At 47.2% G+C, this 16,392-nt stretch overlaps 1 long non-coding RNA gene across 33 annotated transcripts in view; it reads left to right on the forward strand.

The window, feature by feature from the left end:
* Positions 1 to 4,508: 4,508 nt before the first annotated feature.
* The window catches only part of LOC143956926 (uncharacterized), a 91,134-nt gene continuing 79,250 nt past the window's right edge, over positions 4,509 to 16,392 (forward strand). For 21 of the 33 annotated variants that reach the window (XR_013269990.1, XR_013270014.1, XR_013269995.1 and 18 more), the window contains exon 1: positions 4,509 to 6,518. This is a non-coding gene — a long non-coding RNA (uncharacterized LOC143956926). The remainder of the gene's footprint in view (positions 6,519 to 16,392) is intronic. The other 12 variants (XR_013269994.1, XR_013269996.1, XR_013269997.1 and 9 more) reach the window with 12 other exon arrangements.

Consider the following 16,392-nt stretch of genomic DNA (forward strand, 5'->3'; position numbering starts at 1 on the left):
GGAATGTTGGTCAAACGATTCATAGAACCAACCATACCAATCTCGAATTCTGATAAAATGAGATAAAATCTGATAAAATGAGATAAAATCTGATACAATTAGATAAAATCTGATACAATGTATTTCATAATTACAATGATATTCAGATTTATGTTTTACTATGTGTATGTAACATGCAATATTTGTTTTATCAATAATAATCAATAAAAACATTGAAACAAAAAAAAAATGATACAATTAGATAAAATCTGATAAAATGAGATAAAATCTGATAAAATTAGATAAAATCTGATAAAATTAGATAAAATCTGATACAATTAGATAACATCTGATGAAATGAGATAAAATCTGATAAAATGAGATAAAATCTGATAAAATGAGATAAAATCTGATAAAATTAGATAAAATCTGATACAATTAGATAACATCTGATGAAATGAGATAAAATCTGATAAAATTAGATAAAATCTGATAAAATGAGATTACCACGATCAATAAAAATCCATCAGGAGAGGAACCGATATCCAGAACGATACGGAGCAACCACCAAATTTAGTTTCAATGGGTGGCATTGGGTTACCAGCATAGACCCCCCCAACTGTCCCTCATTTGGGGGCCTAGAACCTGGGGCAGTCTTGGCAGTTGTGGAAGAACTAACATGGCGGGTGGGGTCAGAGTTTTACTATAATCTGTAGAGAATTACATTACAATGAAATAAAGATACAGAAGCCAAATATCACATAATAAAAAAAAGCAACAGAAGATAATAAACAACAAAACACGTCTACTAAATAGAGAATAAATGGGTCAAATATCTGATTTTCTTTTCTCTTTCTATAGTTTATGATTAAGAAGAGATGAAGCGTTGATTTTATAGTTTAGATTTCTATCATACATTCTGTATAATTATTGACCTCTCTACTTCTATTTTTATTTACTTTAAAGAGTAGAAGATCTTTATCTGTATATTGTTACAATGGTGCTTCTGATTTTCTTGCTAAGCTGCAACCAAAAACAGGGGCTCCTTTACACTAGTGGTTGGGGGGCAGTAAAACCACACAGTTGAGCCCCCCCTTCCTCCCAAGTGCACTGCAAAGGCAGCAGCCAGGGTGTACACAAGCCCCGGCGGCATCGGGTATTATACCCCCCATCACATCCAGCGGGCACTACCCCCCCCCCCCCCACCAAACATCACCCGTTCAATCCTGTTCTGGTGGCAACTCAAACTTTTGCATGTATCCCTGGTTCACATTGGATGCAAAGTGCCGTGTGATTTTACACGCCAAATCTGCGGCAATTGTCAGCAATGGCACCGTCCTAATTGGTGTGACGCCGCACCTATTTATAAGTCCTTTCTGTACTACTTTTGGCGATTTCGGGGTGCGATTTCCGTTGACATCTGTGCAGAGACACACCCAGATGTGTGAAATCCTCCCGGAAATCGCGAGTGAAATCGCGTGAGTTCAGCTAAACCCCCCACCATTTCATTTCTGCACTCCTGGGCTTACCCTCATTTCCATTCCCCCCGGGGTGAGGGCGATCGCAGCCAGAGACGGCTCTTTAATTAGACAAATTAGGCGGTGGCCTAAGACCTCGCTATCACAGGGGCCTCGCAGCTGCCTAATTTGGCCGACCCGCACACAGAGCATCACTTTTTGGGGAATGTCTCTCTCCCTAAGCGGAGATCCTCTCTGCTCTGGTAAATTACCTGCATTGCCAGGACCTTGCCTGTGTATCCAGGCTAAATCCTGCTGGTGCTGAGCCAAGTGGCTCCAGTGAATTCCCCAGCAGGGTGGCGCTAATGTGGGCACACCCGCCCTCGGCTTGTGTGGGCTGTTTGGTGTCCAACGCACTGCAATCTGAACTCGGGGAGAGATGCTGGCTGCCTCCTCACCTCTGATGTCTACAGACAGGAAAAGGAGCTGACAGAAGGAGGATCCCTATCCAATGGTGGGACTCCTGTCATATACCTAATCCTTCTCCTGCCTGTCAAGCCTCCCAGTAGTGGTGATACTTCTGTCCTAGCCCAGAATCACCCCTGACTCCATTGTCTCATCCACCACTGATAACTTGCTTGAATTATTTTTTCCATTATGGGCGCAAGTGGGGCCTCATGTCTAAGTTTTGCCTAGGGCCTCACAAAGCCTAGAGCCGCCTCTGATCGCAGCGAACGAATCCCAATAACAGAGAGCACCAGACATCGCTTCTAATTCTTCACCATTTTATTCAAAAAGTTTTGCCTTCAGTTACACTTTAAAGCCAAATTCAACTCCCCAAAAAGTGTTCCCTAAAAAGAAGAAAAGGATCTCTCTCCTGCTGGCTTCTCAGCTGAAGAGAAATCTGCAGATGAAGTTTTTTCAGAAACCGACATTCCTGGGAGTTTTATTCCTTTTAATTTTAATTTCCTGATCCCCCCCCCCCCCGCTATGTTCAATGGTTCCTCCCGCCAATCCCCATATCATTACAACGGCCTGAAGAGACATGGGGGTGAGTGGGAGGAACCATCGGAGCCGGGGATTTCTCCCTTGGAGTTCAACAAGACGGCCAACAGGGGGAGGCAAGTATTTTGTTTCTTCTTTGCTGCAACAGTTTTATGGGCAGTTACTGACACCGCGCCCCCCCGATCGGGGCAGTCTAAAGCCACCACCTCATCCTTAAAACAGAGTGTCCACCCCCTTTTGAAAGCTGGTCTTAAACTAAAGACCACCCCTCGTTTTTGGATATGAATTATTTGATTTTTAAAGCACCTTTTTCTGAAGTACTACATGTACTTCCATTCCAGCCGGGCCGCGGCGCAGGATGTCATAGTTACACATAGTTACATAGGAGGTGAGGATAGTTGTATTATTGTGCCTAAGGTCCGGTTCACACCGCTGCGGGGGGAGATCCGGATGTGATTCACACCGCAAATCACATCCGATCTCCGTAGCGATGCGAGTTCAGCCATACAGATAGTATACAGATAGTATACAGATAGTATACAGATAGTATGGCTGAATTCGCAGCGCTCCCGCAGCAAACTCGCACGGGACCCTTTTTTGGGTCCGCAACAGAATCGGATCGCATGGGGGTTCGCACCATGCGATCCGATTCCTGTGCGAGTCGGCAGATCGCACTGCGATATGCGGACGGATCTGGGGGTGTCATTAACATAACATTGACACTCCCAGCCAACCGCATAGGGCAGTGTGAACTGCCGGCGGGAGGTGTGCGATGCCGGTAAATGCCACGGATTCGCGGCGTTCCCGCATCGCTATAGTGTGAACCCGGCCTAAACTACAAAAAGGTATGCGGTATCCTCATCCTTATATATTAACTACAGAAAAAGGGAATTGTGGGAGAAAAAGGGTCCATACATGGAACACCATAACCATGAATTACCCTAGTATCGCCCAGTAAAGTGACGGACTGTCTTGATACCAAGTTATATAAAAAAATAAACATTTTTATTATTAAGTATAAAAAGTTTTTTTAGAGAAAAAGAAAAACATATAAATATAAAGTTTCAATAAATACATAGTATGGTTGTAACATAAACAAATGTGTTACGGCGATATTTAGTGTCCAATTCGGTCTTTATTTTCTACTAGTTTCGCGACTTTTCTGTCACTTCTTCAGGAGACCTTGTTTGTCTGAAATTGAACATATCATGTCAAAAAGTTATCATAACCAAATTAACAAAGTTAACAAAATTAACATAGTTCAAGATATTTGGTGTATTGTTTTACAGAAAGAGTTAGAGAGTAGGCAGCTCACCACTATGGAAACATCAAATGGCAGAAAACACTTGGAGTTAGGGCAGTCCCCGCCAACCAGGCTTAGACCACCCTTTGGGGCGGACACGGGAGGTTGTAAGAGTCAGCTACAAAACAATAATCAGAAGTGGAAAATATTTTTACCAGAAAATTATTCGAAAAATAAAACGTTAAATGATTATGTGAATAAACTCTTTTTGTTACTGGGAAGATGTCCAATATATGTGTGCAGAACATAACATTTGTGTCCCAGTATCCGAACACAGAGTCCACATACCAGTACATCCAAATGTTTTCAGGCAATGCAACATGGATGAAGATGCATGGGATTGGCAGAGATGGGAACGGGATATAGATAGTCAAATGCAGAGGAGGATCTTGTCCTTCGTCTAGTTCACAATTGGTGCTATGCTGCTATCAAATACCTATAAAACAATACACCAAATATCTTGAACTATGTTAATTTTGTTAACTTTGTTAATTTGGTTATGATAACTTTTTGACATGGTATGTTCAATTTCACACAAACAAGGTCTCCTGAAGAAGCGACAGAAAAGTCGCGAAACTAGTAGAAAATAAAGACCGAATTGGACACTAAATATCGCCGTAACACATTTGTTTATGTTACAACCATACTATGTATTTATTGAAACTTTATATTTATATGTTTTTCTTTTTCTCTAAAAAAAACTTTTTATCCTTAATAATAAAAATTTCTATTTTTTTATATAACTTGGTATCAAGACAGTCCGTCACTTTACTGGGCGATACTAGGGTAATTCATGGTTATGGTGTTCCATGTATGGACCCTTTTTCTCCTACAATTCCCTTTTTCTATAGGAGGTGAGGATGAAAAAAGACACAAGTCCATCAAGTCCAAACCCATGTGTGTGATTGTATTTGTCATGTCCTCTTCTGCGGCAGTCCAGTGGTCTTGTGTGCTGGACTGGTCCTCACACCTATAGACCTGCTCTGGACATGAAGACGTCAGGAACAGTCCACCGCTGGATCGCGGGGGAGTGCCGTTTGCATGTGGAGTGGAGGATCGGGTGAGTATAAGCTTTCCTCAATCCCCTAAACAAAAACAAGCAGTTGCCCCATGGAGTTCAGGAACAGCAGAACCGCATGGGCAAACCTTCGCTTTGCCCAGAGTTAGGCTTCAAGAATTGTCAGAGATTCGGACTGTAGATAAAGTTGGATAACATAAAAAGGTAACTGGTATGTGCGGTGTAGGTCCTCAACAGCCACTCTCTGAAGAGCTGATGAAGGGGCCAAAGTGTGGCCCAAAAACGCGTTGGCTATTAAGTTTAGACATTTTGGTGAGGTAATCCAATTTTCTGGTCCAACTATTGCATTCACATCCCGAGGTTTCCATGTCCTCTGTGTACGGAGGCAGTCAGCATATCACCCAGAAGCCCCATTATTCCAGTATCAGTATATAACCAATCCTATGTATGAAGTAACCTCCACCTAAAGGTTCAGTGCCACCATATTGACTGTCTCTGGAGAAATGGGCAGACGTGGACCAGGGTACTTTGTCCTGAATGGGACAAGTGAGAGTGCCCCTTTAAATAAAACCCGTAAATGTCCAATGGCAGAGTAAGCCATTTTGTTTCATGTACAAAGTATACACAAAAGCTGAACGCCAATCAAACATCTACCTGCACAGGTGAAATACAAATATGAGAAATGGTTTACCTGCCAAAGGATTTTTATTTCTGTCCATCCAGTCCTGAGATTTATAAAAGCTCTGCCACGCAGCACAGTCAGGGTTACAATTGAGCAGTTCTGTGGTGTCCTCCCTCCACCCTCAGCCTGCTGCCATGGATCTGTATGAGAAGCCTAATATGAGGAGGGTGGTGCAATTCCCATCTTAGCCCCCCCCGGAGGTGTAGACAGGGTCTGCAGGGATGAACAAATGGCACAAGTGCCAACACTGTGGGCTTGGAAACACTGGTATCAGGTGAGCAGAAGTCCAGCTGGCAGTGTACCATGGATGTGCCAAGTTCAACTAATGGTGGAGTCACATCCTAAGCCAGGCCTAGTGGAAAGACACCAAGTCCTTGGCAGGATCAGAGTCAGGTACAGGCAGAGGTTGGCAACAAGTGGGCAGCAACGTACAAATTCACTGGGCAGAAGCGAGGTCCAGGCCAAGGTCAGTAGTGCAGGCCAAGGTCAGGAGATCAGGCCGAGGTCAGGAGATCAGGCCGAGGTCAGTAGATCAGGCCGAGGTCAGTAGATCAGGCCGAGGTCAGTAGATCAGGCCGAGGTCAGTAGCCCAGGCTGAGGTCAGTAGGTCAGGCCGAGGTCAGTAGATCAGGCCGAGGTCAGTAGCCCAGGCTGAGGTCAGTAGGTCAGGCTGAGGTCAGTAGCCCAGGCTGAGGTCAGTAGCACAGGCTGAGGTCAGTAGATCAGGCCGAGGTCAGGAGATCAGGCCGAGGTCAGTAGATCAGGCTGAGGTCAGTAGATCAGGCTGAGGTCAGTAGCCCAGGCTGAGGTCAGTAGATCAGGCTGAGGTCAGTAGCCCAGGCTGAGGTCAGTAGGTCAGGCCGAGGTCAGGAGATCAGGCCGAGGTCAGTAGATCAGGCCGAGGTCAGTAGATCAGGCCGAGGTCAGTAGCCCAGGCTGAGGTCAGTAGGTCAGGCTGAGGTCAGTAGCCCAGGCTGAGGTCAGTAGGTCAGGCTGAGGTCAGTAGCCCAGGCTGAGGTCAGTAGCACAGGCTGAGGTCAGTAGCCCAGGCTGAGGTCAGTAGATCAGGCCGAGGTCAGGAGATCAGGCCGAGGTCAGTAGCCCAGGCCGAGGTCAGTAGGTCAGGCTGAGGTCAGTAGGTCAGGCCGAGGTCAGTGGTAGAGATAGACAGCGACCATAAGCAGACAAGGGTAATACGAGAGCAGGTCAGATGCCTCAATAAAACAGGATCACAGGAGCCAAGACTAAAGACCATTCAGCAAGAAGCTTGTGCAGAGTTCAGGTTTTATCAGCCTGCTTGGCGGCAGCAGACATGCGTGTGTGTGCTCATATATGTAAATAATGATGCATGTGCAGTTAGACTTCATGCTTATACACACCGCTGACAGTGGGGATACCTACGTACACGCACATTAGCATGATGTTCCTCACACCTGCTGAATGGAAAGTGAAGGAGCAGCAGAAGAGTGATAACCCCTTCTCTCTGCTCATTTTGCTCTCTCCTCCTATCAGCATGCCCCTTGGCCTGCAGCACACTCGGTTGGCTTCTGCCCCCCCCCCCCCTTCTCTCCCTAAATAAATGTATTAATGAATGTATAGATCTGCCCTTGTTTAGGCCTTTTCTGCCGCTGTCACTGTGCATTGCTTGTAGCCTGACATTCCTGTACGTATTATATCCATGTGCCATGCATGTAACATGTTCCTGTACGAATTATATCCATGTGCCATGCGTGTAACATGTTCCTGTATGAATTATATCCATGTGCCATGCGTGTAACATGTTCCTGTATGAATTATATCCATGTGCCATGCGTGTAACATGTTCCTGTATGAATTATATCCATGTGCCATGCGTGTAACATGTTCCTGTATGAATTATATCCATGTGCCATGCATGTAACATGTTCCTGTACGAATTATATCCATGTGCCATGCGTGTAACATGTTCCTGTATGAATTCTATCCATGTGCCATGCGTGTAACATGTTCCTGTATGAATTATATCCATGTGCCATGCGTGTAACATGTTATTTTATGCTTCATTTATGTTCCCTGTGCTGAACGGTTTTCTATGTATTATCATTATAGGATTAAACTTTTAACTGCAATATCTCACTGTGAACTTGTTTTAATTTTTTCAACACGCGTGTCTAACAGAGACTTTTCACCTTCAGTTCATGACCCAGAAAGTAGCTGTCCTGCGTTTAGGTTACACCGCGAGTTTCCTCTTCAATCAGTAAAAATTTCCTACTAACTGAGCTTTGTATCTCTGTGCTCGTGTGTGCGTCCTCCCAACCCCCGACACTTCATTTATAGGAGGACATATGTGAGTGGGTGACACATATATAATATCTGACAATTGTAAGTACACCCCCCAGTGACATTTGTGTAAATCTTCTCTCTTTTCATGTGACAACACTGAAGAAATGACACTTGTCTACAATGTAAAGTAGTGAGTGTACAGCTTGTATAACAGTGTAAATTTCCTGTCCCCTCAAAATAACTCAACACACAGCCATTAATGTCTAAACCGCTGGCAACAAAAGTCAGTACACCCCTAAGTGAAAATGTCCACATTGGGCCCAAAGTGTGAATATTTTGTGTGGCCGCCATTATTTTCCAGCACTGCCTTCACCCTCTTGGGCATGGAGGTCAGCAGAGCTTCACAGGTCACCACTGGAGTCCTCTTCCCCTCCCCCATGATGACCTCACAGAGCTGGTGGATGTTGGAGACCTTCCCCTCCTCCACCTTCCCTCTGAGGACGTCCCACAGATGATCAATAGGGTTTAGGTCTGGAGACATGCTTGGCCAGTCCATCACCTTCACCCTCAGCTTCTTTAGCAAGGCAGTGGTGGTGTTGGAGGTGTGTTTGGGGTGGTTATCATGTTGGAATACTGCCCTGCGGTCCAGTCTCTGAAGGGAGGGGATCATGCTCTGCTTCAGTATGTCACAGTACATGTTGGCATTCATGGTCCCCTCAATGATCTGTAGCCCCCCAGTGCCGGCAGCACTCATGCAGCCCCAGACCATGACACCCCCACCACCATGTCTGACTGTAGACAAGACACACTTGTCTTTGTCCTCCTCACCTGGTTGCCCCCACACACGCTTGTCACCATCTGACACCAAATACCTTTATCTTGGTCTCATCAGAGCACAGGACATGGTTCCAGTAATCCATCTCCTTATGCCGCTTACACACGATCAGACTACCCGGCGGACTTAGTCCGGTGGACAATCCGCCGAACTTTGCAGCGGAGGTCCACACACCACCACACACCACCAGACTTTTCCGGCTGACTAGGTCAGGTGGACAATCCGCCAGACATTTGAATTGAACGGACTTGCCCACACACAGAGTAAAGTCCATTCATTTTCAACGTGACTCCAGGTAGACGGGACTAGTGAAGGAAGTCAATGTCGCCGCCTCCATCGGCGAGATTGACACCTCGCTAGCCTCGTTGCCGGTATGGACTTTAAGGGGAACCCCTACGCCGAAAAAAAGGCGTGGGGTTCCCCGCTAAGTCCATAGCAGACCCTTATCCGAGCACGCAGCCCGGCCGATCAGGAAAGGGGGTGGGGACGAGCAAGCGCCCCCCCCCCCCCCAAACCATACCAGGCTGTGTGCCCTCAACATGGGGGGTGCTTTGGGGAAGGGGGAGCCCCTCCCACCCCAAAGCACCCTGTCCTCATGTTGATGAGGACAAGGGCCTCTTCCCGACAACCCTGGCCGTTTGTTGTCAGGGTCTGCGGGCGGGGGGCTCATCGGAATGCAGGAGCCCCCTTTAAAAAGGGGGCCCCAGATCCTGGCCCCCCACCCTATGTGAACGAGTATGGGGTACATGTTACCCCTACCCATTCACCTGAGGGAAAAAGTGTTAATAAAAAAAACACAACACAGGTTTTAAAGTACTTTATTAGACAGCTCCGGGGGTCTTCTTCCGACTTCGGAACGGAAGAGCGGGACAAGACACCCGAAGTCGGAAGAAGACCCCCGGATGGCACCGACTAAGGAGAAAGCCGGGCTCCTCCAGTAGTAAAAGAGCAGAAGATAGTGGAGGAGTCCGGCGAGAAGACCCCCGAAGTTGGAAGAAGACCCCCAGAGCTGTCTAGTAAGGTATCCAGACAACCTCTGGATATGACGCTGATCACGTGACCTCAACTTCTTTGGTGGACCATGGCGAGGCCTGTTCTGAGGGGAACCTGTCCTGTTATACCGCTGTATGGTCTTGGCCACCGTGCTGCAGATCAGTTTCAGGGTCTTGGCAATCTTCTTATAGCCTAGGCCATCTTTATGTAGAGCAACAATTCTTATCTTCAGATCCTCAGAGAGTTCTTTGCCATGAGGTGCCATGTCGACCTTCCAGTGACCAGTATTAGAGAGTGAGAGCGATAACACCAAATTTAACACACCTGAGACCTTGTAACACTAACGAGTCACATGACACCGGGGAGGGAAAATGGCTAATTGGGTCATTTTCACTTAGGGGTGTACTGACTTTTGTGAGATACTGTATATATCCCCCTGCCAAGGTTCTAGGTGTAATCCTGGACTCTGAACTATCCTTTCGCCCCCACATCCTATCACTATCCAATCCCTGGTCATCTCTCGCCTCGACTACTGCAACTCCCTCCTCATTGGCTTACCTCCAAATAGACTCCTCCCACTTCAGTCCATCATGAACGCTGCTGCCAGGCTCATCCACCTCACAAACCGCTCAGCATCTGCTATACTCCTCTGCCAATCCCTCCATTGGCTGCCACTCAGCCAACGAATTAAATTCAAGATACTAACTAATACAAAGCCTTCCACAACTCGGCCTCGAGCTCCATCACTAACCTGGTCTCCAAATACCAACCTAATCATTCTCTTCGCTTCTCCCAGGACCTCCTGCTCCCAAACTCCCTTGTCGCCTCATCCCATGCTCACGGTCAGGACTTCTCCAGAGCCTCTCCCATCCTCTGGAATGCTCTACCCCAATCTATTCAATTTTATCCTATTTTACCCACTTTCAGATGATCCCTGAAAACTCATCTCTTCAGAGAAGCATATCTGGCCCCCCACCCACCTAACAACTGAACATTTATCTTCTCAATCAGCACATCCCCCACAGTTATTACCTCTTGTATCTCTTCCCTCTTAGATTGTAAGCTCTAAGGAGCAGAGCCCTCTGATTCCTACTGTATTAAAGTGTATTGACTTTGTACTGTAAAGAGCTACGTAAACTGTTGTATATAAATCCTGTATAATTATATATATATATATACACACACACACACACAACATAGATATGTATATAGTGTTACCACCCCTGAGCTCAGACAGTTCAGCCTGCATGGGGGGCCTTAGGGATCGTTTTTCTGCACCTGATCTAGATAAGTCACCTCCAGGGTTTCTAACTACTTTCTATGTTTCCTGGCCTCACCACAAAGCTGCCTTGGGGGGGGAGGGGTATTGCATAAAAATGTAGAATTTCCGCATTTTTCCCCAACGCACAATGCATAGCAATGGATCAAATGTCAAGTGTGTTGTAAGAGCACATGACACTCCCCATCCACCCCCCTCATGCCTATACACAAGACACTCGCCTGCCTCAGATTGCTTTATTATTGTCAGGAACCATGAAACAGACTGAGACAGAAGTACAATCAAATCACACTTGTTTATTAATAATAAAAATAAAAAGGTAAATAGAAAAAAGCGTAGTCAAGCATAGCCAGAGTCCAGTAGCCAGATCGGGTAGTCAGCCAGTCCAAAGTTCATTAACCAGATCGGGTAATCAGCCAGGCCAGACGTCAGGGATCCAAGGAGAGCAACTGCAAGCAGGATAAGAAGCCAGGAGGGATGTCAGCAAGCCAGTCTTGAAACAAACAGCAGGAGATGGTTCCTTGTGATGTGACCAACGCGAAGGCAAAGGAAAGAATGAGCTGGAAGGCTTTAAATAGGCAGGTCAGACGAGCATCATCGGGAACAGCTGGTAACTGTGGAAAGAGAAGAGAGCTGGCAATTGGCCGACAGCTGAGCGGCCAGCCCAGAGGAGGAAGGTCTAAGCCAGCCCTGACAATTATGTATGCAGGATGGTGTGAGCAAGTTTTTATCGCTCACATTTCTGCTCTGACGGGGATAGAATATCTGAATAATGGCAAACATAGCCATCCCTGAGACATAAGGCTACAGAATTATGACCCCTTTCATATGGGGTGGTTCCAACTGGTTCTCTAAAGACATAAATGAATGCAGGCAGACTGACGTGCTGTAGAGGGTTGGTGGAGTTGGGCGTTGTGGAGTTGGGTTGGTGGAGTTGGGCGTTGTGGAGGTGGGTTGGTGGAGTTGGGCGTTGTGGAGTTGGGTTGGTGGAGTTACATAGTTAGTCAGGTTGAAAAAAAAGACACAGGTCCATCCAGTTCAACCAAAAAAAAAAAAAACCCAGCAGAGCCATGATCCAATTTGCTAAACCAGGCGAAAAAAGTTCCTCCCTGATCCCCCGATCAACTTTACCTATAAATGTCAGTACCCAGTTATATTCTGTACACTTAGGAAATGATCCAGGCCCTTCTTATAGCAATCCACTGAGCCGGCCAGAACCACCTCTGCAGGGAGTCTATTCCACATTTTCACAGCTCTTACTGTGAAGAAGCCTTTCCATATTTCGAGATTAAATCTCTTTTCCTCTAGACGTAAAGAGTGCCACTTTGTCCCCATATCCCCCCTTAATCTCCTCTTATCAAGAGTGAATAAATTCAGTTCCTCTAATCTTTCCTCATAGCTGAGCTCCTCCATGCCTCTTATCAGTTTGGTTGCCCTTCTCTGCACTTTCTCCAGTTCCCCGATATCCTTTTTGAGAACTGGAGCCCAAAACTAAACGGCATATTCCAGATGAGGTCTTACTAATGATTTGTACAGATGATATCTCTCTCTCTGGAGTCCATACCTCTCTTATACAGGAAAGGACTTTGCTCACTTTGCAAACCGCAGCTTGGCATTGTATGTTATTATTGAGCTTATGATCTACCAAAACCCCCAGATCCTTCTCCACTATGAATCCCCCCAGATCCTTCTCCACTATGGACCCTCCCAGATCCTTCTCCACTATGGATCCCCCCAGATCCTTCTCCACCAGGGATCCCCCCAGATCCTTCTCCACTATGGATCTCCCAGATCCTTCTCCACTATGAATCCCCCCAGATCCTTCTCCACTATGGATCTCCCCAGATCCTTCTCCACTATGGACCCTCCCAGATCCTTCTCCACTATGGATCTCCCAGATCCTTCTCCACTATGGATCTCCCCAGATCCTTCTCCACTATGGACCCTCCCAGATCCTTCTCCACTATGGACCCTCCCAGATCCTTCTCCACTATGGATCTCCCAGATCCTTCTCCACCAGGGATCCCCCCCAGATCCTTCTCCACTATGGATCCCCCCAGATCCTTCTCCACTATGGATCCCCCCAGATCCTTCTCTACTATGGATCCCCCCAGATCCTTCTTCACTATGGATCCCCCCAGTTGTACTCCCCTAGTATGTATGATGCATATTCTTGGCCCCCAAGTGCAGAACTTTACATTTCTCAACATTAAACCTCATCTGCCACATAGTCACCCAATCAGACAGAGCATTGAGGTCGGCTTGTAAATTGGAGACATCCTGTAAGGAGGTTATTCCTCTGCATAGCTCGGTGTCATCTGCAAAGACGGAAATGTTACTTCTGATCCCAGACCCAATATCATTTATAAAGATATTAAAAAGTAAGGGTCCCAGCACTGAACCTCGGGGTACACCACTGATAACCTCACACCATTCAGAGTAAGAATCATTAACCACGACTCTCTGAATTCTGTCTTTTAGCCAGTTTTCTATCCATTTACAAACTGATATTTCCAGACCTGTAGACTTTACCTTACACATGAGCCGTGTGTGCGGAACTGTATCGAATGCTTTTGCAAAATCCAAGTATATCACGTCCACCACTACCCCTCTGTCCAAGTATACCACGTCTACCGCCACCCCTCTGTCCAAGTATACCATGTCCACCGCCACCCCTCTGTCCAAGTATACCACGTCCACCGCCACCCCTCTGTCCAAGTATACCACGTCTACCGCCACCCCTCTGTCCAAGTATACCACGTCCACCGCCACCCCTCTGTCCAAGTATACCACGTCTACCGCCACCCTCTGTCCAAGTATACCACGTCCACCGCCACCCCTCTGTCCAAGTATACCATGTCCACCGCCACCCCTCTGTCCAAGTATACCACGTCCACCGCCACCCCTCTGTCCAAGTATACCACGTCCACCGCCACCCCTCTGTCCAAGTATACCACGTCCACCGCCACCCCTCTGTCCAAGTATACCACGTCCACCGCCACCCCTCTGTCCAAGTATACCATGTCCACCGCCACCCCTCTGTCCAAGTATACCACGTCCACCACCACCCCTCTGTCCAAGTATACCACGTCCACCGCCACCCCTCTGTCCAAGTATACCGCATCCACCGCCACCCCTCTGTCCAAGTATACCACGTCCACCGCCACCCCTCTGTCCAAGTATACCACGTCCACCGCCACCCCTCTGTCCAAGTATACCACGTCCACCGCCACCCCTCTGTCCAAGTATACCACGTCCACCGCCACCCCTCTGTCCAAGTATACCGCATCCACCGCCACCCCTCTGTCCAAGTATACCGCATCCACCGCCACCCCTCTGTCCAAGTATACCACGTCCACCGCCACCCCTCTGTCCAAGTATACCACATCCACCGCCACCCCTCTGTCCAAGTATACCACGTCCACCGCCACCCCTCTGTCCAAGTATACCACATCCACCGCCACCCCTCTGTCCAAGTATACCACATCCACCGCCACCCCTCTGTCCAAGTATACCACATCCACCGCCACCCCTCTGTCCAAGTATACCACGTCCACCGCCACCCCTCTGTCCAAGTATACCACGTCCACCGCCACCCCTCTGTCCAAGTATACCACGTCCACCGCCACCCCTCTGTCCAAGTATACCACGTCCACCGCCACCCCCTCTGTCCAAGTATACCACATCCACCGCCACCCCTCTGTCCAAGTATACCACGTCCACCGCCACCCCTCTGTCCAAGTATACCACGTCCACCGCCACCCCTCTGTCCAAATATACCGCATCCACCGCCACCCCTCTGTCCAAGGTTTTACTTACCTCCTCATAAAAAGAAATCAGGTTTGTCTGACAACTTCTGTCTTTCGTGAATCCAGGCTGTCTGTTGCTTAAAATATTTTTTTCTTGAAAGAACTTGTCTATGTGGTCTTTTATTAATCTCCCAACTATAGAAGTTAAACTAACAGGTCTATAGTTACTTGGTAAAGACTTTGTTGCCTTGGGCTGAGGGGAGTTGGGTTGGTAGAATTGGGCTGATGGTGTTAGGTTTCATGGTTTCATGGCTTCATAGTTAGTAAGGTTGAATAAAGACACCAGTCCATCCTGTTCAACCTGAGTGAGTGTCTACAATTGTCCCTATCTCTGTACATTGCACACTCATGTTGGTCCCTACCCTCAGAGAGCCCACAATCTAAGGTCCCCATTTGTATTTTAGAGCCAATTTTGGACAGAGGCCAATTAACCTACCTGCATGTCTTTGGATTGTGGGGGGAGGCCCACGCGGGCACAGGGAGAACATGCAAACTCCAGGCAGGTAGTGTCGTGGTTGGGATTCGAACCAGCGACCCTTCTTACTGCTAGGTGAGAGTGCCGCCCACTACACCACTGTGCCGCCCCTTGGCAGTGGTTGGTGGAGTTGGGTTGGTGGCGTTGGGTTGGTGGCGTTGGTGGCGTTGGACATTTCAGTACAAATCTCACAGAGTGACTGGCATACGATATAAGAGGCGGAGGCTACTTTTACATAAATGTCAATATCAGAGTGGCCCAGTTATACGTATAATTTGTGTCCTATTTTTAGAAAGTGTCAAGTATTGCATCTTGTAGGCCAGGGGAAATGAGCCGTGTAATTGGGACTCAAAACATGAGCCGTGTAATTGGGAGTAAAAAACATATACAGTGACACATACGTGATGTGGGCCGGCAGTAAGTCTTACCTTCATGCAGAATACAACACTCTGACAACTCTGCCTGGTTTTATAGTGTGCAAGTATACAGGATGTCTAGAAGAAATGATGGTGGACAAGGTCAACACAGCCGGTGTACAAGAACTACCGCCCCAGTACAAACACTCCCCCTATATGGATGGATAGAATTAATATATACAATGGGGAAAATGCTGATTGGCTCTCCTGCAGATTGAAGTTTTGCCCACTTACATAGAAATGAAGGGTCTATAATTGTTATCAGAGGTGTATTTTATATGATGGAGACAGAAGATCAACCAAAAATCCAGAAAAATCACACGATACAAATGTTATAAATGGAGTTAAATAAGTATTTGATCCCCCACCAATAGGGACGAGCTCAGTGTTTGACTCGATCACGGGCCGTTCGCCTGTTCGGTGAATTCAGAACTTTGTGGACTGTTCGCACCATATTTGTGTGGATGTGCATTCGCGGTGCATTGCTGGCTCATGATGGCGTGTACTAAACCTCGCTGAGCTATAATTGGCCACAGGCATCCTGCCTGTGGCCAATTATGGCTCTCCTTGCTGCCGGCGCTGTGATTGGCCAAGCATGCGGGGTCACAGTGCATGCTTGGCCAGTCACAGCGCCGGCAGCAAGGAGAGACATAATGCCTGTGGCCAATTATAGCTCAGTGAGGTTTAGTACACGCCCCACACTATATACGGCCGCCAGCGTGGCAGCCCTGTGTAGTGTGTTGGCCTGCAGGGAAGAGCAGGATAGGCAGGGACAGTGTTTTGCTTGGGAAGGGAGCGCTGTTAGAGTGGGTGTTGTGGGCCTCCTGCACAGTGTACACCTGAAGCTACACCATATTAGCCTTCAAAATTAACACTTTT

The sequence above is a fragment of the Lithobates pipiens genome, unplaced genomic scaffold (genome assembly GCF_037356315.1).
Source record: "Lithobates pipiens isolate NorthernLeopardFrog02 unplaced genomic scaffold, aLitPip1_a1.2 Scaffold_47, whole genome shotgun sequence".
NCBI classification, from domain to species: Eukaryota; Metazoa; Chordata; class Amphibia; order Anura; family Ranidae; genus Lithobates; species Lithobates pipiens.